The sequence below is a fragment of the Tupaia chinensis genome, unplaced genomic scaffold (assembly GCF_000334495.1).
Source record: "Tupaia chinensis unplaced genomic scaffold, TupChi_1.0 Scaffold000315_1, whole genome shotgun sequence".
Classification (NCBI taxonomy): domain Eukaryota; kingdom Metazoa; phylum Chordata; class Mammalia; order Scandentia; family Tupaiidae; genus Tupaia; species Tupaia belangeri.
The window spans coordinates 2,748,354-2,749,551 of NW_006159808.1; positions in this window are offsets into that span (position 1 = coordinate 2,748,354).

A 1,198-nucleotide genomic window follows, 5' to 3' on the forward strand; every position below is an offset into this window, starting at 1 on the left:
TTCAGTATCACGTAGGAGATGATTCGGTCTGTACGTGAACAAATGAATGAAAGCTTATAAACAGTCAGGTGTTTGTAATTGTACCAAGTTTGGGAAAATGATCCTTGGGTAGTCCACCCTGCAGCTTTTCACCTCCACGGGCACTGGCTGTGGGCGCGCCCCAAATCCCATCCCCGGGTCCACCTGGGTTTCCTAACTCGTTTAGGCCGTTTTCACAATGACTCACTTTCTCTCCCGGCCTTCTCCTCTGTGAGTACTCAGGATAGTCTATTTAACTGCTCCATGGGTCTAGACTGGCAAGGACGGAATGAGCTTGTCTGGAAGACCTTCTGGAACAATCGTGAAGGAGCCTGCCAATGAAACTAACCTTCATGTAAGGACAGTGGCTATGTGGCAATGTGGCAGGATGTTATGACGTGGTAGTAACAGTTCAAGATGACACGTTTACTAAGTAAACATTAAGATTTTACATACATAAAAGCAGAGTATGGGGGCCAGTGAGTGGTCAGTGAATTAAAATGTTAATTTTAATAAAATTACACTCTGTTGTTCCTGACTTTCACACTTTTTTTCTTAAATTTTGAACTTTTTATTACACAAAGTTCACATAGTTGGATATTCCTCTACTTTGCACACAGTTATTCTCACTCTCCACAGAAAGGTGGCCTCGTCACCTGGTGCCGGCACGGACGAAGATCCTGGTTTTAGCAGAACGTCAGTAAAACACCTCTGTGATGAGCCGAGAGCACAACGCCGTGTGCGGCTCTTGCGCGCAGTATCAGGAACGTACAAACATCTCCCAAAACGCAAAATAAATGATCTGTGGGCGTGGACAATATCCAGACACTTCAAGTGAACATTGCTAGGTACCCTCAGGACAACCACGTGACCCCCGGGCCTGCTTCCCCGTCTGTAACGGGATGCCCTGGCGTGGCTTCCACCATAAGGTGGCTGCCGATGAAAGATGGTGTGCGGGTGGGCGGGTCCATGGGACTTAGAGTCGGGCAGTCGTGAGTTCTGGCTAAAACTTCCAGCTGTGACCTCGGGCAAGTCAGACACCTCCCCACAGCCCCATGTGAAGCGCAGGTCATCCACCTCCGCTCTACGCTCCCCTATCTAAAGCAGTGCCGACAGAACATGCACCCGACGAATGGCGACTCCGGTGACAGCCGATGCCACGTGCTGATAAGAAAAATAC